This window comes from Fringilla coelebs, assembly GCF_963513975.1.
Source record: "Fringilla coelebs genome assembly, chromosome: Z".
In the NCBI taxonomy this organism is placed as follows: domain Eukaryota; kingdom Metazoa; phylum Chordata; class Aves; order Passeriformes; family Fringillidae; genus Fringilla; species Fringilla coelebs.
This window is the reverse complement of record NC_140031.1, coordinates 29,873,567-29,897,288: the sequence shown is the minus strand read 5'-3', so window position 1 is coordinate 29,897,288 and position 23,722 is coordinate 29,873,567.

The window sequence follows — 23,722 nt, the reverse complement described above, 5'->3', positions numbered from 1 at the left end:
AGCAGAAATACTGTCAAGCAGAACCAAATGTTGTTTCATAAAAGATAATTAAAGCCTTTACACAAAAACATTCTTCCAATAGAGCTGAAAAGTTCTTTATAATGTGAAAGGTTTCTGGAGTCTATTGGATAACTGACAAAAGCGCAACAATTAAACATGAAATATTCTTTAAGAATGTTTCTGGTTTTAATAGTATGCAAAGATTATCAGTATAATCCACTCTTAGATAAGACTAGCAGCTGCCTATGGACCTTACATATTAGCAGTTCATTTCAGAAGCCAGACGTAGCAGTGCTCAAACATGCTTCTTTGCCATGTTTCAGAGTTTTGAAGTTGAATGCAGCTCCCTTTGACGAGGTTATTGTTGGTAATGAAGTAGAATTTCTAAAATGCTCTGGATCTATCTTTAGATTTTTTGTTAAAAACAAGATCCTGTTCCAGAATTTATTAATCCCCACTTAATCTACTATCTCTTACCTGGTTATTTTTTTTTTTAAATATTAAAATATGGAGCTAAGGATTTTTGATTTATAGCTTTCTACAGGAACTTAAATACATTTATTTTAATGCACATGCCACTGCTGTCAGTCTGATTTCTTTCATGAATATGAAATTTGCGAGATTTGAGCTCACCTGACTGCTGATAAATGTGAAGATCACTAACAGGGGAAAATAATCTCCATCAATGTCCTTAAAATTTATGCCAACTTATGTGTGCGAAACTTTTTAAAAACCATTTTAGTAGAGAATGTTTTTAAAAGAAAACTGAAAGCAGAATTTTCTCCTGAACAATGCAAATCAATAGGTTTACAATGTTAGCTATACTTCTAGAGTACTACTGTATCTGTGTATTGATGAATTAAAGGATATATTTACCACAAATACCAAAAAGATAAACCAGAAGTTAGCTGATGACTCATTTTTACATCAAAGGAGATATTATAACAAATAATTAAAATGGAGTGATCACATGATTACAGATGACTATCTCTTTTTGAGTTTAAAGGTAATACACATGCAGGAGGTGAAATATACAACTAACAAAAGGCTTTACAGGATAATCTCATTATTTGCAGCTTGCCAAAGAGCATCTTATAAACTAAGCCATAGACTTACACAGTATACAGCAACTAAAATGCATTTCATATGTGTGTTGAAGTATTTTTAAAGGTTATTTCAAGAACGTCCATTGTTGGAGAATTTCTCTGTCAGGACATTGAAGTCACAGTACTACTAAAAAAATTTTAGAAATCCCACTGACCAGAAACTTGCTAAATCAGTGAATTGATTCAACACATCCAATATCATCATCTACAGAAACAAAGCATGCCAGATATGGGTCAGTGAGTCATCATGTTAAGTCCACCACATGGTCATGCCTGATACTGGGCCATCTGCCTGGCAATAATCATTTGTTCTAAATTAAATATAATGAGGACTTGATCAGATAATATTAAAACAGGCATGTTTCCTGTTCTGCCTTTAAATTATAAATTTCTGTGCCATCAATTTTCATTATAAAGTCCTTAATTTTTCATATATCTTTGCCTTCTAATATCAACTTCTAATTATCAGTCTTGCTATTCTGAAAGATTTCTGATGTTAAATTAGTCCACAGTAGTTTTCTCAATTTTTCTTTAGTATCTTTCTTAAAATCATGTTTGTTTCTTGCAATCTTTTCATTTTATTCCCTCTGCCTATTGAGTCCTCATTGTTTAATCATTTTCTTCTTTTCCTAAGTGGATTTTACCCTTTCTTCAATCTACACCTCTAGTAACATTTGACTTCTACCTCTCCTTCAAATTCCTTGTAATATGAGAGCAAGAAAATTTTGCTCTTTTTTGTTCTTGACTCTCTTTTGAATGTCTTCATCTTATTTTATTCTACTCCTTATTTTTCAATATTTCATCTGCTTTCATAGTACTTTGTGAAGTCCCATTTGGCCAATATAGCATTGTCATTACGTCACTAATTTCCTGCACGAACATATCTGAATTTAACCTACTATATTTTTTTACTAAAGTATTGTACCAAACAAAGTTTAGATGTAATTGGGGCATACAGCCATACTACATCAATTCTTTTCTTCTATTTCAAGCTTGAACTTATTTTCAACTTCTCTTTTTCTCTGTGTTTGGAAAGCAAGAACTTTGTAGAGATAATTATTTCTGTCAGCATTTTGAGTAGCTAAAGTATTTTTGCAGCCCTTTAGCCTTTGGTTTATTATTATTAAAATAATAATATATTTTATTTTTAAGAAACTTGATACACAATAGAAAAAATATATCAAGGAACAGAAACAGAAGTTATAATCCTACATAGCTGGATGAAATAGTTCTGAACTTAGATGAAGAGTGAAGTTGCCCAGAGCTTAGGGAAAAGCAATTTTTCTACAATTTTGACAAAGAAAATACAATGCCATACAGTCCTTCAAATACCAGAAAGGACCATGGTTCTTGTTACCTCCTCAGAATTAATATAAGCTCAAATAATTTTATACAAGTATAAGCAACTTCAAATTTATTAATAACTAACTAATGTACACATAACTGCATTACAAGTTTTAATGATAAGTGAAATCAAATAATATTTTCTGTTTGGAAGTTCAGTCTATTGTTCATATCATATTTTATTCAGCTGTCTGTAGTTTATTTTAAAATGTGGCTAAATGAACTATTTATCATGAAAAAAATCCTTTTAGAAAGCATACCTGTGTTTTTCAAGTAAAATACAGATACTATAAATGAATTTTGATTTTGGCTTCTGTGTGAAATTAGTATCTAGAAAGAATTTAAATAACTGATTATGTATGCAAGCTGACATTTCTTACTAGCTCTTTTTTTTTTCTGTGTTGCACAATTAAATGGAATTGTTCAGTGATACATACAGTCCCTTAAGCCAAAGTGGTTCCAGAGTGGAAGTAATTTTTTCTTGTCATGCATACTTCTTTAGACTAAGACAAAATGTTTTAGGAGATAATACACATGAAATTTTTGCACTTTGCTCTCACATTCAGAGGCTTTAGAATGGTATGCTCTGATGCAAAATTTCCTAAATTTTAGATTGTGGTGTTAAATTTCATGTGTGGACCCACCTTTAGTTTTTCTATGCAGTATATAATACTGGTTGAAGTGGTATATGTTATCCACTAAAATGGAAAATAGGAATCTTTTTAGCCTAAAACTTTTCAAATTTCTAGTTTCAAATAAACCCACAGGAGCACAGACATAATATTGAGACAACATCTAACTCTTGCTATTGGAGTGCATCTCTTATGGAAATTTGTTTGTTAGGTTTTTCAAATTTATAGTCCTAGGCAAAGCATGAAAATTTGTTGAAGTCCTTTCCAAGCCCCAATTCAAGAGAAAGCTATTTTATCTTTATGTGATAGGAATTACCACTGAAGTAATTGACTGAACATAACATCTATTTCAATATCTGACATCATAGTTTCCTGACTCCAACATCTGAGCTTGGAAACCAAAGACATTCTCACTACCAATTATTACCGTACATGCCTTTTTGAAGAAAAGCTACCTAATGACCCTGAAATCCTGCATCCCACAGTTCCCTTCTTTCCACAGTATCTTCATCAACCTTATGTTTTAGCAGTCTCTACACCATTCAGAGGAGAACCCTGATACAAAGGTGGCCTATTTCAGTTAAACAAGTTTTCCACCATATAAATTAAGAGAAATAGTGATGGACATAGAAATGTACACTAAGAATGAAAGAAGAATCTAAATAGACAAAAGTGGACACAGCTTTCAATGTCCTGGAAAAACTCTCCCTATAAAGGTAAAACAAGGGTATTGCATGCTGGCTACAGGGGACAGAAAAAAATTTTTAAAAAAATTAAAAACAACTTTACAGAAAATAAATTTTTTATGTATTTGAGTGCTGTAGACACACAGACTTTCCTACTTCATCTTTTCTGTTTGTTTGGTTTTTCCATTTTTTTCCTTTCTTTTCTTTTTTCAGTAAAATTTCTGGTTGGGGGAGGTATAATCTTTTTGGTCCATGTCAACATTTTTTTTTTAATGCTATATCTTCATAATTTGAATATAGTAATTCATCATTGCAATGATCTTGAAAATAAATTATTATGTGAATAACAGAAACATTTTGGGAAGTATTTAGACAATACCAATCTTCTCTGAAGTAATTGTGATAGTTATTTTTTACATGGAAAATTAATGTAGATATTAATCCAGGAAACAAGATTACCAGTTTTTAATATAGTCAGTCAGTTTAGGCTGACACAGTTGAAAATACCAAAAGAAAGAGCTGAAGAACTGGGAGTACATATCCTGTCCCCAAGTCCTACAGTGAGTTCATGAAGCATTGTCACTCTTCCTTTTCTCATATTTGGCAATTTTTCATAAAAATAGAATAGTCAGCAGAAGTTTGTCACTTCAAAAATTTCCTGTTAGCTTTAAACGCTAACTGTATCTTGTAAATGTGTTTCAATTTTGAAGAAAGAATGAACAAGCCCTCAAATCTCAGGCTCTATATGGCATCATTTTTCAGCAAAATTTTCTGTATGTGATTATGTACTGATTTGATAAAATGGTTATTATATTTCAGCATCATATTTCTTACCCAGCTTGTTTCTATTAGACAGACATCACTACAATAGTTTCCTTATCTTTTAGCAGACAGGGGCTAAGAACAGCTGCATGATTCATTCCATATCCATTAACACTATCTGAAAAGAAGAGTTACCAATTTCACATTTCTTGTGATCAAATTTCTATTATTTTGTCTTCTTTATGAGTATCTTGAGCAGGTAATTTAAAATATATTATTTTCTTTAATTATTAATCACGTAAGTATCAAATCTATCACTTTTGGGGTTTTTTTAGAAAAAAACCTCAAAACTGTAACTTTATTAATCACCAAAAAATTATTAAATAAAGCCAGGTATAAGGTTATATGTCAGTTATATAACAAGGTACTCTCAAGAACAAATAAAAATATGTTTGTATTCCTCATCAGGGTGTCACTCTATAGGAAAATAATTTAAAGAACACTTTAGTCAACTTATGCTTACATGTCCATGGACTTAGTAAGATTTAACCTCGTCTCTGTTTCATCTTAAACTCATCTGTAATCTGTTTCATCAAGTGTTGAAAATTCCTTTTCTTTCCTCTATTGGTTTGGTCTTATCTCCCCTTTATAGATGTTTAATTTCTTTTCTCTGTAACTTTGTCCTCATTATAATAGCTAACTTCATTATTTTGATTTTTTTTAAACTAGGCTAACAGTTGTTAATTTTGCCTTAGTTAGTTTTTCTTTTCCCAAGAGTATAAGAGACTTTTTAAATTTCCATTTAATCATTGGATTGTAGATATTTCTCTGTATTTCCTGTGGCAAAAACACTCCTTAACAACATTTCCAGGCTTAGATAGGACATATTTCTCAGTCCTGCAGTACAATTTATCTGCTTACATACTGAGACATGGAATTGCTAAGAACTTATAGCAGTTACCCCCTTGTGGTAACCAATTTACACACACAGTCAAATCAATTAAAACATATTTCTTTCAAAATGATATAGAGCTTCCAATATTATTATTAATATTTCCTCTTTCATTTCTCAATTAGCACTAATATCTTGTCCAAAATCTCTATTTATATTTTTCTGGAATTTAAAAGATACTAAAACTCATATTTTGTATGAGATAGAACTTGTAATGAATAAAAGCAATAATTAACATGCTTCCTGCTGCTCAAATGGTTGGTTTTTTACAATTACTTACATATTTTTTGTGCACCAAATTTTTTTCTTTTCTTTTGTGCGCCCTTTTTTCTTACTTTTGCACAATTGAGATCCTATAATATGTATGGTTTTGTATTGGATTAGAAATCCATCTTTAGAATTATATTTAGGGAAGTTAAAGCATTTATGTTAATACCCATTGTGAATGATCAGCTGAGAGTTTTTCATAGACAGAGCATGGAGTCTGAGGACCTGATTCTCACTGGCTGTATAACATGAGCCTCCTGGCACCTTATACATCTTATATGTAACCTCATTCTTAAATGCAGAACATTTTGTGGTTCACGTGGTCTAGAGGCTGTTCCCATGCAGAAAATTACGTTTCTGGTGATTTAGAGTTTGGGTGTCATTATGAACACTTAATGTTCACTTGCAGACAGGGCAAGGATAGTTATTAATGTCAATTTAAAAACCCAAAAAACCAAAACAACAAGAGCAAGTGAAATTTATCTTTCTATTCTGCTATAGTCCTAATCCATAGGTCTTGTTTCAGACTTTCATTTGCTCATTCTTTGTAGCCAATACCTAAATATCAAACATCTGGGACTTCAAAAAATAATTGTTCCTTCTTTCTTTCAAAGGAAAATAAACTCATTGTGGGAACTTCCATCCTGGAGGATTTTTTTCAACCTTTGTTTTAAACTGCATCCAAACTAACAAAGCAATGTAAGGAAGAAAACCTTGCAAATTGGCAACAGGACTAGACCTAGATTGAAATAAAATTAATACTTTTCTACCTTGTTGAATGGAATAAATATTTCTATATTGTTCTCTTAAATTGCTTCATAACTTTTGGAAAAGTTATAGGCCAAGTTAAGGTCTCCCTTGAAAAGAGAACTTCATAGCAACAATATCTCAGCATTCACGATACTGGGAAATCAGAAACTCTTCTTCTGCTGAGATGTCCATACTAATGACCAGAAATTCTCTGCAGAGTCCAGATGTAGACCCAGTTAAGGAAGGTAAACCAAGGGACAATCTGCAGATGAGCTACCAAACAAATCTCAGCCTGGGAGTTAGTACATTTTGTATCTCTGTATTTCTTTAGAACTCAGACCCTTCAGAGGCTCATCAATGCTTTCCTTAATGAGCTGAACAAAAAAGTTGATTTACAAGTTATGCCATAGAATACATTCTCACATGTTCATCAGTAGAATATAAGGATATCTTTTTGGTGACAACAAATTCTTCTCAGGAAAAACAAAATCCTTAAAGGTAAGCATCTTCTTAGCACCAGCCAAACAAGATCATTATTGAAGAATTGAATACATAAATTTTCATAATTTGCTTGTGCCTAAAAAAATCCCCTCTGTCTGAGAGATATGCAATGGTCATTCTTTATTATTCATAATGGTCATTATTTAAGCCTGTGCCTTTAAAGCTATGGTTCTCCAAGTGGCTCATATTGCCATATTGGGAAGTAGGTTAGATTTTGTAGTTTTGTGAACTAGGACTTTGGCTCCCATAAGGAAGTTCAGTTAAACTCTCAGATGTTTCTGATATTACCAAACTGAGGAATGTACTGAGGAATGTGAGCAATTATCCTGTTCACTATGTACTGAGCTTATATTTAATTTGGTTTAATTAGTTGAATATCTAGAAACATCAGTTTGTGAAAATCCAAATAAAGTTGCAACACACCACATAAAACTGACTTTAATGCGCATCAATCTCCATGTCTTAATCTAAATTATATGGGGTTTTCCTTGAATGTTTGTACTTGCAATTTTTCACTTTTAAAATGAAAGCACATTTGTTTTATTATTTGTCAATGAGCCAGATTTAGAAAAGCAATTTCATTGGATCTAAATTAGATGTGTGTTATCTTGAAGTTACCCAACTCCTCCATTGCCAAGAAAATATATTACACTCTTTGCCAAAAGAGACTAAATGTGTGTCCTATCAAAACTACCTCATTGCATAATATTTTTTCTTATATGTGTTGTTCATACAAGGCATGTAAATGCCATTAACTCTGAAATTGGGAAACTTTGCTGAAAATGCAAGATCCCAGGCTGAAAAATATGTAATTCTTATACTATAAGCTTGGTATAAGATATAGTTAATTGATTGCCTAAATAGAATTATGCTTACTACAACACAGAGAGATTAGACGGGTACTTTCTATTAAATATGTATTAATCTTGACATCTTGAATCTCGACAATGGGGCAATATACATTCCCAATGTTAGCCACTCATGTCTGTAACTCTTAGGTGAAGAAAATCCATGTGGAAACTACTTTAAAATTGGAAAATTAGAAAAGAAAAATCCATGCAATCTTTTACAAGATGATCAATTTTACAAGGTGATCAGAGACTCACTTTTCCCTTCATAAAAATGTGAGTAACATTTGAACTAAGTTTTAACATTGTTACCATGACACATTTTAAGGACATTGCCTGATATACACTAAAACCATTCCTGGGCACTAAATAAAAAAGATATTAAGGATTCGTCTTGAATGCATCTTCTTCTATTTTAATAGCAATATAATCCTACTTTGTAATATAAATGTTTCAGCTTCATGGAGCAGTGCTTATCTCGATACAGGTGGCTTCCAATGTGTGAAAAGTAACACTGACAGCAAAAGTATCTAGACTAAACTGTACAGTTTCTAGTGAAAAGTCTCAAACGATAAGGCAGAACTAAATTTTGGAAAGTTTATTAGATTAAATTTTGGTAGTAAATAATTTTCTGACATAACATAACACAAAAATCACGGTTTACTTCCAAAGTGTGTTATCAGAGTATCATGGAATGTTGTATTTTTGGAGAAACCTCTAAATATCATTTTATCAGTTCAGAGTTAGACCGGGCCCTGTCAGGACCTGTCAGGCTCAGTTCAGATGGTAGAGTGTCTCCAATAATCTCCATTCTCTTTGTGCAACTACAACTTCGACAACTTCTCTGCATAACTTTTTCTGGCTATTCAACTACTCTGATGGTAATTTTTTTTCTCTAATGTCTTGCCAAATCATCCTGTGTTACGATTTCTGCTCATTAGCTCTATCTGTGTGCTGGAGAAGAGATTGATTTCATCCTCTACACCTTCTCAGCTGGCATTTGTGGATAACAATAAGATCTCTCCCAAAAAACTTCTCTTCCCTCGGCTGCACAAACCCTGCCTTCCCAGTCTTTTCTTGTATGCATGCTATCTTCTTTATCTGGCTTAATGAAATTCAGTTTTTGATCTATTTAGCAACATCCACTCTGTTCATGACTGATTGGAGCCACCAGTACACTGAAAAGGGAGGACTTCCCTCAGAAGATGATAAACCAGCAGCTGGAGATGGGCCAAAGGCAAACAGGACCCTCCCTCAGGGCCACAGCCCTGACTCTCACCTCACAGGCAGAGCAGAATAGGGTAGTAATGACAGTGAGCTCCTTGATATTCTCAGTCAAGAGATTAACCAGGTCAAGGACTACTCAGAGACTTTAGCAAGAAGCAAGAAACACAGGCAGGGATGGAAACATTTCTAAAGCATAAAATCATGGCCCAGGATACAAAGGTGGGGAAGGCAGAGGTAAACCTACATTAGCTTAGGAGGGAGCTGAAGGAGCTTGCAGACCAAGGAGGTAATAGACAACAAGTCCAAGAAATTTGGCTGGTCTAGTCAGCTCAGAATCATCAGTATTACTTGCTCCTCTCTCCCACTGCCCTTCCTATAGTTGTTAGGATAGCTGGTCTCCTATGATACAAAGGCATATGCTTTTGCACAGCTTCCTTCAGCAGAGGAAGGGGGTTTTCTGTTACTGATTTGGTGTCCTGTAGCAGACACTCATTCAAATGTCTCTCATGGTCATTTGTGCTCTGGTTTTCCTGATAAGTACTCAATGGACCTATTAACCGTTCTCAGCATTAGTTTTCTCCCTGTGCTAGGTTCCTCCTTGTTTATCTTTTCTGCCTGTCCCCACTAGAAAGCCCTCTTTCATTCAACACCACACTCAAGCCATGTGAGTTACCTTTACCACATTTCTTTATTCTGAAGGAAATCATAGAAATGCACAGGAGTGCTCAGATTTCTAATCCCTCTTGTCTCTCAGTTCATGTACATTTGCATACGTGCACTTGAGGTAGCCCCTCTTCACTGAGGAAATTAAGATAATATCATCTGTGCATGTGTGTGATGTGCCTTTAGACCCTCAGAGCTCTGCTGTGTCCTGCCACAAGAAAGGCAACCCAAGAGTCCTGCTGGTGTCCATGCAGAAGATCAGAAAGGACTAAGTCTCTGAGGGTTTGCTGGTCACCAACATTTTCTCCATACACACATCTCAGATATAAGCCTCACAGGACCAAAAATGCCTCCCAAGACAACAATGTGAATCTCACATCCCACAGAGTTGCAGTGTCCCTTGTGCTTCCACACTGGTGTTGATGCTTCCACTTCTCATCATGCTTTGATCATTATTCCCTGCCAAACCAATATGAAATCCTTCTCACTGGTTTAGTAGGCATGAAGTCCTCCAAGTATAAAGTCATGCACTCATTTGTTCACTTTTAAATTGTCAGCAACAAATAATAATAAAGTGTAAAAGCACATTCTGTCTAAGTAAAACTGTAGTAGTAGGAAGTGTCTCTTTGGCAGCTTGAATATAACTTAATTTAGGGAACTTTAGGTGAAGTCTGATGCCATATGTGAATGAACATTTCTGAGTAATACTAAAATACCTTGATGGCTCTTGTTATGGTTGTATTATTATACTGTGTTTCTAATCCATTGCATTCCAGGATTTAACCTTGGGATAGATTTTTGGTTTTCCCATTATGTATCTCTGCCTCAGGCTGCATATGTGTGTGTGTGTTTTGTGGACTTTTTTCCTGGTGTCTGGTTGTTGAGACAGCAGAGAGGTGCAGGTATTTTTAACACTGAGGCTTTAGCAAAACATGTAGCTTTGTTTTTTTAAAGAAAATAATATTAATATGTTCTTGAAAAGTCTCTGCCAGAGTTTAAGCCTAGTAACTAAAACACTGCTAGAGTTTATGTCTAGCAACCCAGACAACAGGATTCATTATGTCATGGTTAAGCACTTAAATTTATATGAATTGCATAAAATTCTTGATTGATATCTTTTGGTGTTCCACATCATGTATAATCAAGATTCATGATCTTACTAAAATAAATGCAGCCTAACAATAATTTAATGCTGTGAGGAAGCAATGTGTAGGAATTTCCTTTTTAGAGTCCCATCAGGTAGAAACGATAGAAAAGAAAAATACATCCTTATCTTATTAGATAAATATCAGAATGATTGTTGCAGTTAAAGGACATATAAATAGAAATATGGCTAGAATGATTTGGGGAGCAATTATGTTTGTTCTGACAGGAAATTCAGCTAGAACTCTGGACAGAATTGCAGTCTTGGAGAAAGAGCTGTTGAGAGGTTAATTTAAAAGATGCAAGAAAAACCATTTAGTAACAGACAGAGACTCAAAAAATGTAACTATTAGCTTTGAGGGATTCTACAGAAATGCTATGTTTAGCAGAAATTTAAAAGTTGCTAGTGTACAAATATATAGAATGAGTCTTCCACAGAAAATGTATAAGCTGGAAAATGTGGTGGTTTCTTATCATCAGTTGTTCAAGAATAGCATTCTCTAGAAATAATAATCTAATGGATTGTAAAACAGCATGATTTTTTTGTGAGAGGTTTTATATAACTCAGCTGACTGTAATAACAGGACCCTATTATTCAGTGACCTGAGATGTTCCTTTCAATGGTGTACAGTACATGTATGGAATAGGAAAATAGGAGCTTTATTCAGGTAGAAAACATGGAGAGAATAACAGCCTGGGCAAGACTGAAAGTGATATTATGAATAAAAGCTGAAAACCGAGAATATATCTGTTTTCTCTTTAGAAATACAGGGGATAGGAACACAAGTAGATAAAACCAAGAGAAGCAAAAAAAGAAAAAGAGATGCCTGGTCAGATTGAAAATATAATAATATTCTGAATGATGCATTTATATTTTCAGTTTTCCAGTTAAAAGTACATATTTTTCTATTGTGTTCATTGTTATTGAAAATGCAACTCAAATATGTCTTACTTTAATTATCTTAATGTATGTGAATTCTTATAAGTTTTCTGATCAATATTCTTTCTTCCTTCCTTTTCTCCCTTCCTGAGTCCCTGAGCCTCCCTTCATTTCTTCTTCCTCTTGTTCTCTTTCTCTTCTTTCTAGAATGTGATCATATAGCTGCTGTACTTCTGCAACATAAAAAAGTAGAGGGTTGAGATCCTTTCTTTGTATGAATTTCTACCATTTCTGTAACAAGTAAAGTAGCCCACAGGAATTGGTCACCCATGGCTGCACTGGTTTTCCGAGTGCTTTGGTTTTCTTGCAAATGGAAATATATTTTTAATCAGTAAACTCCAAAACCAAGTTACATTATTGTCCAAAATAATACAGCATCATTTTCAGATACATTTGTAAATCTGCTACATGGAGATAGTCATGTCCAATATGTACAAAAAATTCCTTTTTTTGTTGATAAGAGATATTACCTATAATCAGGGGGTGTCAGGGAAAGGTTCTCTACTGTCCCAGAGGCATACTTCAGAGAACCAAAGAGTCTTTTCCCATGATAAGCTGTAAGTGTAGCATTTGCTGTCCTTTAATATAGCATTTTCTATTCAGCCAACAACTGTTTGGCATTATCAGATTTCTGATATTCCATTACCTACTGCTTTTTGGTGTTCAAAACAATGCTCACATCTGTAAAAAAAAGTAGTGATATTTACAGTAATAAAGTAGCCATCTAATATTTGTATCGAAATTTCTACAGGTACTTTCTAATGTAATAGAAATTGTACCTGTCTTCATTTCTTTTCAAACTAAATTAAACTCTTAATCTTTAGTTCTTTACAAGACTAATGCATTAATCGTTAAATTACAGAAGGGCCCATAAATCATTTTGTTGGTTGAGAATTCCCATTTTCATTGCAAAAGAAACAGGTATTCCACTTTCCATAAGGCTTTTAAGAATCTAGACCTGAATAATGACTAGATTATAACATTAACAATTGCCTTTTAACAGTAATCCTAGATCATATTTAGTCTCTTGGCTTTCCAATAAGAAAAAATTGCTGCGTTTTAGTTTCTGATTCGTGAAAACTGAGTCACAACTAGCTGCGTAGTTATCATAGTTATTCAGTTATTCAAAAAAACCCTAAGAAACAGTGATCCTTTGACAAGTATATATTAATTTCCTATCTGAAATACTACTCTTCAGGCTTTGCAGAGATGTCTGAAACAATGTTGGGTTTTGTGATTTGTTTTGGTTTTGGTTTTTTGTTAGCATAGCGAGGACTCTAGATATACAGAATGAAGCACAGGATCCAAAGCAAAAGTTATCACAATGACAGATTTTAGGGGAATTTTTTTAAAAATAGGTATTAAAATTGGCCCAATGACATTATCTTAAGTAATGACTAGATATTCATTATTTTTGAGGCCCTTTGAGGTCAATAGCTAAAAGAAAACCCTTTTATTTGCTTTTGAGTATTTTTTTTTAAAATATGGTTTGAATAAAGTTTTATTCTTCTCAGAATTATCTGCCTTTTGTACTCTTAAAAATTAAATGTTGCCTCAGATCTTATCAGTGTTGGTGTAGAAACTAATTAATTCTTATTCTACTTACATGGTAGTTTGATTCCAGTTATTTGGGGCTTTAAGTTTTTTTGTTTGTTTTATACAGATAGAAAAAAGATATTCAACATTGTTCCATTTTCCAGAATTTGCTGTCTGCATGATGTTCTTTCAAAGCACTACTAAGATAACAAGCCTGAAGATTGTGTTAGTAAAAGGAGTCTAAGCAGTCTAAGAAAGTACAGTACATGCTATCATAGCTCCTCCCTTTGTAGTCAATAAGCGAATTCTCATAAGTCATGTAAACAATTCTACCCTGTGGAAAGCTTTCTTTAAATGATTATTTGCTCATTGTTACATCTTTATTTTCATATGTGCTTCTACATTTAATATATAGGAAGGTGCTGTCAAAGAACAACAGCCGCTTTACTGATGTGTACATAATTGGGAACAGTCTGCTCTGATGTATAACAATAAATCTTTAACCAAGCTTTCACACATTTGTTTCCTGTTAGGCTACTGCATTAACCTCAGTTTTCAGCTGGTATTTGTTTATCTGCTTAATGCAGCACTTTGCCTGCATTTGTTGCTTTGGTGTTTACTCAGAGTCTTCAAAGACTGAGCAGGGATTTTGCATTTCAGAGGAGCTTAACCTTGATATATTTACAGCATTATTAAAGCCAGGTGGCCTACACAGAGGTCAACAACTTCTCAAAGGGAACATGACACCTAATATTTTGCTTTGCCAGATCTAAGTTAAGAGCTTTGCTTTCTCAGAAGGGGCTCGGGACAAGCCAGGAATGGATTTTTTTTCTTTGCAAAATGGCAGTGTGTTGGTTTGTTGAATCCGTTTCACAGAATCACAGAATCACAGAATCACTAGCTTAGAACAGACCTTCAAGATCACTGAGTCCAACCCATGCCCTAACACCTCAACTAAATCACGCCATATCCAGTCTTTTTGTAAACACATCCAGGGATGGTGACTCCACCACCTCCCCAGCAGGCCATTCCAGAACTTTCCATAAAAAACTTTTTCTGATATCTAACTTGTATTTCTCTTGGTGCAGCTTAAGGCTGTGTCAGATGCTGCACAAGACTGTCAGTTGCTGCCTGGAGAAAGAGACCAACCCCACCTGGCTACAGCCACCTTTCAGGGAGTTGCAGAGAGTGAAAAGGTCACCCCTGAGTCTCCTTTTCTCCAGGCTAAACACCCCCAGCTCCCTCAGTCGTTCCTCACAGGGTTTGTGCTCCAGGCCCTGCACCAGCCTGTTTGTTTAGCATGTGTTTCCTCTGTATAAGGTTCAATCCCTCTGACTTCAATCTTTAGACAGTGGTACTTTGCTATAGATGAGATATACTTTTTAAAGTTTATTTCTCATGGAATAAAAGTTTAAATATTATAAAGGCAAATGTTTCTAATAATGCAGTTTGTGATCAGGTTTTCCCACTGAATTTGAAAAAAATATTCACGGAAAATGTCATGCATATAAATGTGTTATTTCTTGTAGTATGTTTATTGTACACACAGCACAGAATTTTACTTCATTGATATGCTAGGGAGACATTCAGTGAAAACACAGCTCTTATCTTCAAGTTCCATAGGAAGGGCTGGTTGCATTGCATTTTCTGACCAGCTGTACTGAAGAGTAATATCTTCATTTGGGGGTGGATGAAGTAATTAAGTAATCAGTTCAAAAGTGCTGTTTTCTAGATTTGGAAAAGAAGATATTTTCCCTGAATGTTAATGTGGTTTACAGGCTCTGGGCTAGACTATAAACTCTGTTTTTCAGTTGCAAATCTCAACAACAACAAAAAAAACAAACCCAAAATGCAGAATCTGCAAATGCAATAGAATATTTCAAAGATAGTGTCTTCACATTTTATCTCAGTTGCTGCAATCATTTCTCAATAGGGAGGCCTTAACAGAGGTTTTTAATGCTGAGATCAAAAAACAAGTCCAAGATATCCTAAGTAATAAACATGTCAATAAAGATTTAGGGAAAATAAGTATAAGCATCCAGTATCCCACAGAACTCGGTAAATGCTGGCTTAAAACAGTGTCATTTGTCAGTAATAATACAATTCTAGAAGTAGTCTTTCCAAAAACTTTCAGCCTGCTCCTACTTAATATGGAGCAACCTAATGTAAATGAAGGTAAATGATACATAACAAAACTTTCAGAATGGCTACATTTTGGTAATATTTTAGGATTTAAACAAAATTCAGTGTATTGGTATCAGAGATGTTCTATTTCACCTTTACACATTTCTTTAACAGAAAAGTTAAGGCTTTGTAGGCTCGAGGATTAACATCTTTAAACTGGCAATATCATACTGATCAAAACATAGGAGTTACATAGACATGACTGAGGTTTTAAAACGATGGGAAGACCGACTAATTTCCAAATTAAGACCAGGAAATCAAGGGTTATCTTGTGTCATATAAATAATTGCGTGGGATTATTAATGTCAGACTCTCTTACCTCATCTCAATCCTGAGGTTTAAATAGCTCCAGATGAACTTTGGGCAAAACAGATGAATGCTTGAATCTGCCTAAATAACTCATCTATACTCATGATTTAGGATACTAAATCTAAGAGCCCAGAAATTAAAAGCCAGTTACATCATCTGTTCTTCTAACACAATCTGGTCACATTTTTGATTTACAGCTAATTGTTCTGCACAGTTGTGAGGTTTTTTTTTCACAGCACTTTTAATAAAAAAAAAGAAAAATGAAGAATTGTCTTTTTTACCCTTCAGTATACTCCATTCTATGTAGAAGGCAAATTTCATTCTGTCTTTTAAAATGGAAATGCAATCCAGAAAAGGAAGAGTCAAATTTCTTCTGATAAACATGGCTTTGCCTCTGGAAGATGTTAGGTTTCTGGGTTTAAAAAAAAAAATCCACTATATTCCAAATAAGTATCAGCCTAAAGTAAGGCTGCTATAGGCAGATTTAATATGCATTCTTATTATTTGCATGTTGAGTCATTTGCATCAATTTTTTTTCACTGCAAGCGAGTATTTCCTAAAGGCTGGGTAATATCCCAAATATTTCACAAATTATGTTTCATTTTCTGAAGCTGTAAAGGCAAAATGCTGCCACCCTAACTGTGAAAATTTCTTGACTGTGACTATGCAACTGAATTTCTTCAACACAATGATAATAGATTTTTACAGAAAAACAGAATTTGCAGACAACAGGATATGTTGATGATATCTGCTTAGTATAAAGCAAAGGGGTGCACAGAGTGATGAATGTCCCTGACAGTATATACATAATTGTCTGAAAATCTGGTTTTGTTGCAAATGCATCTATATTAATTCATAAAAAGTATTTTGACTTCTTTCTTCAAAAGTAATTTACCATTTGAATGTTTTCCCCTTTACAGTTATATAGCTTTTTCAGCATTTAATTCAACTCCTAGTATTGTGCAGTTACCTTCTGAGAATATTATGGATCTGTTGATTGGCTAAAATTTCATTACAGTAACAGATCCATGTGGGAAGGAACTGACTGCATTCATTCTCAGATTTTTGTTGTTCTGAATTCATGAATCATTGCAGTGACTAAGAGTTCATTTCTGTCTTCTCACTTTCCTCAAACTGCATTTTCCAGGGAGTCTTTTTTTTCTGTCTTCTTCTATTACAGATCTGAGGATTCAATGAGACAGTTTATTAATACCTTCAATGCCTATGTTGTTCTAGAATTGAAACCTATTCAGTTACTTTAGTTTATCAATAATTTAGTTTTCTGTTTTCTATTACTGTGTATTTTCAAAGTTAGATAGGCCGAATATATATTACTACATATTTTTAAAGACAGAAGGCCAAATAAAGTACATTTTCTAACATGGCAATGGAATGCAGAGATTAATATAATTCTATGTAAGAGTATCCTTCCATGAATCAAGGAAAATTAATGATATGATTTCTAGAATGAATGATTTGTCCTGAAACCAAGTATCTTTCTAATCCCATCAGAAGTTTGTATAATTTGATTTTGAAAGCTGTGAAAAGTCAGCATCGTATGGCTTCATAACAGTGAATTTTACTGTAACTCACATTGTTTAATGCTTCAGCTAACAGGTAGCCCTCAAAGGCAGCATTTTGGAAGAAGTGGAGGCAGACAGCCTACTGAGAGCTTCTCTCAGTAATGGTGGGCACACTGCAGGCTCCCCAGCAGCGTTCACAGCCAGTTCCGAGGCTATACCCACCATGAGCTCCAGTGGGACGATGAAGTTCTGCGGGTCAGGGGCTTCAGTGCCCTCTGGGGCCTCTGTCTAGGGCCACAAGCAGCAGTCTGCACTTGCAGGAAGCATGCACTGGTAGGGGGCTTGTAACAGGAGTAATGAATCCGTAGGAGGAGGTCAGCAGACCACGCGTCTTTCCAGGCACTGCACTGGGAGAGCTGGCACGTCTCTTCCAAGCGGCACTGAGGAAGCAGAGACAGCCCCTATGCTTGTTAAACTGGCAAATGGAGGCAACCAGGCTGTGATCTCGTGAACTCTGGTGTCAGAATGATTTTTCTTCCTCCACGTGCGTCTATGACCTGCAGAACACATTTGGGGACCCAGCAAAGGCAAAGGCAGGACTTCTTCACAGCAAAGACTGATCTGCCTGTGCCTGAGACCTGTGGCAGCGCTGGCAGGATGAGGCAAAGGATGGTGGTAGAAGACTCCCTGGTGTGGGGATGCATGCTGCTAAGCTGATTTGGTCTGTTAGAAGGGGATATCTGCTGCATGCTGAGGGGCTTGGTCCAGAGCATCATGGACAGGCTGATGAAGTTAGTTCAGTTTGATGGTTTGTCAGACTATTATTCCAAATTTCTTCTCCATAAGGGCACTAGCAACATGTCTGTGAGGTTTAGGATTTCATGAGTAGTGACCACGCATCTTCAGGGAACGAGGAGAAGGGCTTGGTGCATGGTGACTTCTGCCTGGTCTTGCTGGTGAATAGGAAAGTTATGAGGAAAAATGAATGTTGGAAGTCAAAAGGTGGTTGCACATTTAATGTTGGCAATAGAGTTTTAATTTTTAAGACCATGCAACCTTTTTGAGGACTGCATGGAAGGTAAGGAATCCATCTGAATAAATGTCTGCTACATACTATATTAATGAAGCAAATTATGCCTTTTTCTGACAGCTTCATGTCCATAGGCCATTGTCTTCCTGAGAGAATTGACTCAGCCAAATGCAGGAGAGAAGGACAAACAACAGGGCACAAGTACTTCAGGAGCCTTCTGAAGTGCACATCAACAATGTGGTGCCAGCATCTTCTTGATGCGGGCGATTAGGGAACCAGGAACAGGAGATGAACTACTGGACCTAAACCAGAACTGGAATAAAGCAAAATCTTCCTGTCTCCAAGACAGCAATCCAAAGTATTTAGGAAACTACAGGCCAGTCAGCCTTATCTTGTTCCATGAGGGTTCATCTTGTTCACATAGACAGTTGCTTACTTCTCCTCCATCTAATTTGGTTTTGTTTTGTTTTGTAAAAAAAGACAAAGTTCTTATTTAATCTGCATGGTTTGAACATCAGTGAAAATTTAAAAGTAAACAAAAAGAAAAATCCTCTTGAATGAGTTTAATATCTTGCCAAAAAGTAAAAAAAGAAAAAACTTCATCTTGATAGTACTTAAGAAATTGTGGAATCATGTTTAGCTATTAGTGGTTTTTTTGACTTTTTTTTCTTTAATGTTACCCCTAGTATTTCAAGTTTATATATTATTAACTAGTAGTTGTACTAAATATCAAACAACAGGAGATTTTAACAACTCTCTCAGGAAATCAGGAAAAAACAGAGCTCCTTTATTAGTCCACTGTGTTCACATAATTGGATCACTTGCCCTCTGCCACCACTGAGTGAAACATTTGTATTGACTCACAGGTCAAGTATCTATTAAAATAGTGATAAATCAATCACCATCCTCGCCCTCATGCACAGAAGTACAGGAGCTCTGAAGTAATGACTGCTGTTCAACAACAGCTTAGTGGGCTTTTCTGTCTCACATAATGAGACAGAAATCTTGGGTAGTTAATTAAGGCGCTGTATATTTGAACACCTTCATAAAAAGTCAGTGAATCAGTTGACACAAATCAAGGCGTGAATCCAAGAAACTGCAGGTGGGATGAAGTGCACAGAGCCTATCAAAGCTCATCACATTTGAAAGTCAAAGACATAAGTTCCTCAGTTGGAAAATTCAAAATTACGTGTGCTTCTCTTTTCCTTGATTTTTATTGCTTTCTTCTGTACAGCATATAAGAGCCATGTGTACTGACTGTAGTTTATACGCTGAAGTGCAAAGATGTTTTTATGTTTAGTTTACATAAACAGTTATAAACAGTATCCCACAACTTTTCTATTGCAATAATTTTCTGTAATTATTTTCTTTTACATTTTATTTGAGAGATAATGCTTGTTTGAATTGGCAGATTTTGGCAGCCTGTTTTTTATTTCTTCAATAAATGCAAAATGAAAATAATCTTGCAAGGTAGCAGGGTGTTTGGGGATGTCAGTGTAATTATCAGAGGACAGGAAACATCCCCATCAGATGATCAGTCTATTTAGTGAAGAAAAAGTCCTGATGAGTTTTCTTCCTTTTTATTTTCAGAGTGTAGCTTTTAGCTATTTATATCGTGGTCACTTATAGAAAATTCATTGGAAATAAATATTTTGATCTCTGGTGCTTTTCTCATTCTCACTTTCCAAAATTACCCAAGCCGTTTGAGACTACTCCTTAAGAAAAGTCTCAGGATAATAATAGGCTTCTCTAGAAGCAGTATTAGGATTTGGGACTCCATTAAATCATACAGAGCTCTCACTCATTGAATCCTGCATTAGACCATACTAAAAATACATGAAGGACTGGAGAAAGCACAAGCAGTTTCTCTTTTGAAAACAACGCCTGAAATGCACAGCAATCTCTTTCCTGTCTCAGATGCCATGGAAGTGAACTCCATCATCTGCTCATGATGGACTGTTACAAAGTCAGTCCAGAAGAAACACTGTCACAATAGTGCTCTCAAACGAGCGTTCATTAGAGAATTGAAGTTCCCCCAGCATAAGGAAATTCAGACTGTTTTTATACTACATAATCTAGAGGTTCCATCATGAACCTAAGGACTAGGAAACTGCAGAAAAGCAAAATTATAATTTTATTTCCTTTGGATCAGATGTTTTTCTCCAAACAGCAGAGCATTTTCTAAGTAGGAATTAAATATTCAAATTTTTCATTGTATTCATTAAATAATAAAAAACGCAATCCATTGACCTATGGCATTCATTAGACATTAAAACATTCAGTACCTCTGATCTTCTTCAGTCACTGTTATGAGCACTGCTAACATTGGCTGCTGCAGTGGGCCCGCCTACTTAACCTCTAAGAGAACATTCAGTAGTATTCAAAATTATCTTTATCTCTTTCCCAGGAAGATTATAAGATTTCAGGTCTTCAATTGGCCTTTCTTTTTTTTTTTTTTTTTTTTTTAATTGTTAAATAGAAGCCTGATACCTGATTTTTTTCTCTTTTAAAACACACAGTAACTGCATTTTGTATCCAGTTGATTCCTTGATTTTTTTACTGTTGAGATTTCAACACATTATTTTGTCTAATAACCAACACATGCATGCTTTGGCAACTGGATTTTTTTTTGGAAAAGCATAATTGCAAACATAAGCATTTTTATAATCTGAAATAATAAGCATGGAATAAAGAAAATTCACAGATCTGATCCCCAAGTGAAGAAACAAAACAAAAACCAAACCATAATGGCTCTCCCTAGAGCTCTCCCACACATGCATCTTGAGTGTATTAGTTGAGAAGTTGGAAAATTCATTATGCATCCATATAATGGAGACAATAATAATTTCACACGTTATAGTACAATGCCTTTTCTTCACATTGGCATGAAGTCATTGGAAGATGGCTAAAATAAAATGAAATTAGAACAGTCTTTCATTAGCTACAGATTCTCAGGCTGATTGTTTTCACTACATTTCCTTTAGACTGATTTACCTTTTGATCTGTTTTCTATCCTTATTTGTATTCAGCCAGAAACATTCAAAAAAAAGCCAAAAAAAAGGGCAAAAAAGGGGTGATTATTCAACAATCCTACTGAAGTTTCATCTGTGTCGCACGATTGCTCCTGCAGAAAAAATTCCAGATACACTAAAATGATGAATAACAATGAGAATAGCTCAAATAAACGTCTTGTATGGTTTTTGATTAAGTGCTAAATTCTGACATTGTTTTGCTGTACACACTTCTGCATTATCAATATGTGGCTAAGTATTGTAAATCCCACTTCAAAACAACAAAATTAGGGTATATAGAACTGGTAGACATTCTTAAATTACACTTTAAAATTTGGAAGATCTTCATCTTCTTCATTTGAGAGATTTAAGTGCATCAACATTCAGTGTAATACATTTGTGTGTCACAGAAAAGTCACGTAAAATTATAGTCCCCTGTTTAAATGATGGCTTTAGGAACTGAATACTTGTTTGAGAGTCAAAATACTTCCTTTTTATGTACTTTCCAAATATTCTGCAAAATGTTACACATACATTTTATATTCTACTTTTTATATAAAGGGCCAAGAAAAAATGAGTTAGGATATAAATTCCTTTGTGTGCAAATAAAATATGTGGGCCTACGATTTGAGATGAAATTTTAGATGCTTCATGATAGAGTGTATGTTCAAAATTTGCGTTGCTTAAAAAGAAGGAAAGCTATACACAGGGATTTGACATTTCATGCATATTATTTATCTACTAATTAAAATTGTAGTGTCTTTGCAATTGGATTCACATTTTATGCACATTGTTTATTATGTATTTACTTAAATAATAGCATTAAATTCACTTTACTTTTTAATCTATGATTATATAATAAAATAAAGTGTAAAATGTTCATAAACCTAGTAGTGCATGAATTCTAACAGAAACTGTTTTTAAAACGTATATTATGTTATCATATTAAATAGAATGAAATTGCTCTTTTGCTCCCTAATTTACCCTAATTATCACACTCATAAACTACATAACTTTCAAGTCCAAGAAAATTGAAGTATAATGAAGTAAATTGATTTTACACTATATATTATATTTAAATTAAAATTATTTCTACTCAATAATATATAAAATTTTACTTCTTATTAAATCATTATTTCCTTCACTTTCAGGTAAATAGAAGCTCATATGACTCAGAATGTATTCGATTTAAAATTTTTAAGGAAAAAGGCATAACAGAGGCAAGAGGGATATTTCTCTGTCTGTGAACAAATTAAAGACTATCTTGCCTTCCAAAGTTAATGTAATTTGGCTTCTGTTCTAAAGGGCAATTCAGCTGTCCCATACCCTTGTATGGTCAACAATTTACTTATTTTAAAATTATTAATTTCTTACTTAATATTTAAAATCAAAATTAATATTTCAATGAGACTTCTAGGTATTCTCATCAAGCATCAAAGAGCCAGGTTTTGCTCTTGAAGGTAATGAAACTAGGCTAGTCTAGAAGTCCTTTTCTTTCCAAAGAAAATCCTCCAGACAGACTGTACAAATCCTGCTGTTATGAGACTTGTGCCATAAGAAATCATCGATTTCTATTGCATCCAGCAAAGAATACAGCTCTGAGTTGTCAATCTGCTATACAGTCACTCACATATCTGAGAACCCTTTGCTTCTAAATTCTTTGAAAGAACTTTCCATCTGAGCCTTTGGATATGTCCTAAAGGTAACATGTACAAAATTATCCATTCACACTCTGCCCTTAAGTCACTCATGGAAGATGGCCAATAATAAAGACTTTTCAGCAAAATTTCCCATCAGAATTTCATCTGTGAGCAACACCCATCCATAATTTCATCCAGAATTCATGCTTAACAAGCATATGCAGAAATATATGTTGACAAGGACAGGTTAAAGAGAACATGCTGATTTTATCTATTTTAGTTTTATTATGATGCATACATATTTCAAGCTGTATTTAGAATTCACTCATTTAGGTTTGTTTTGGGTTTTTTTTGCTTTCCAATGCAAGAGCTATTCCTACAGTCCATATAACTAAAAAGCACTATCTGATATTTTGGTATTTTCTGGTAAATATGTGTGTTAGTAACTGTGGAAGGTCCAAATAGATGCTTGATGCAGGTCTCAAAATGTACAAGGGAGATTAAAATTTTTTTTTGGCTACTAGGTTTCCATTTTTCTGAGGAATATGCTGAGTTTCTAAATCATATTTTCACCCAATATTTCTATTATACTTTCACTCAATATTTATATTAAGCAAGATCACTTGTTAATCAACACCTTTGTAGTAACTTTTTCTGTCCCTCATGAA